The following is a 691-nucleotide window of genomic DNA, read 5'->3' as shown; positions in this document are numbered from 1 at the left end:
CAGATTTTTTTTGGAACATTTTTGAAATGTGTTTAGAACCACTGTTCTAAACAAATGTTGCTATACTGTACATTTTGTATAGCTAAAATCTAAACTGACACAGATGGATCATGTATAAATGGGAAGAAATGCTCTGTTCAAGATGTTACTTTGTATAGGCCTACACAGTAAAAAAAATCCTTCAGTGCACCATTAACAGGCTGGTATGATCATTGATCAATGTTACAGCTGCAGACCTCTCACAATAAATAAAGAGTTTATGGGTTGATCCATAAGATTTGATTGATTGATTGATTGAATACTTTATTAACAGTTTGCAAAAAGTACAGAGGTACAGCTGTACAATAATGCTAAAAGGATGACACAATTCCATTGTGGTCCAGTGTATTCAATGTATTCAATTCATCAAGACTCCAAACTCCAAACCAGAACACATCTTGATCCCTGTTCATTTTGGAAGTGGCTCAGAGTGGAGGAGACACTATCACATATAATGTAAATGTGTGGTGCAAATATGTATGTCATGTTTTATTTGTATCTTTTAGCAACTTGACTTGACTGCAAACTGACTGCAGCACAGCAGCCGTATGCTTAATTCACCCCAGCAGGCAGCTGCGAGCATAGTGTGGACATTTGCAAAAATGCAATAAAATGAGTATGAGTGATGCCCTCATAAATAAGCAGCAACTCT

The sequence above is a fragment of the Gymnoscopelus microlampas genome (assembly GCF_963454915.1).
Source record: "Gymnoscopelus microlampas genome assembly, chromosome: 24".
Taxonomy (NCBI): domain Eukaryota; kingdom Metazoa; phylum Chordata; class Actinopteri; order Myctophiformes; family Myctophidae; genus Gymnoscopelus; species Gymnoscopelus microlampas.
The sequence above is the reverse complement of the archived record's forward strand: the minus strand, read 5'-3'. Positions refer to the sequence as shown.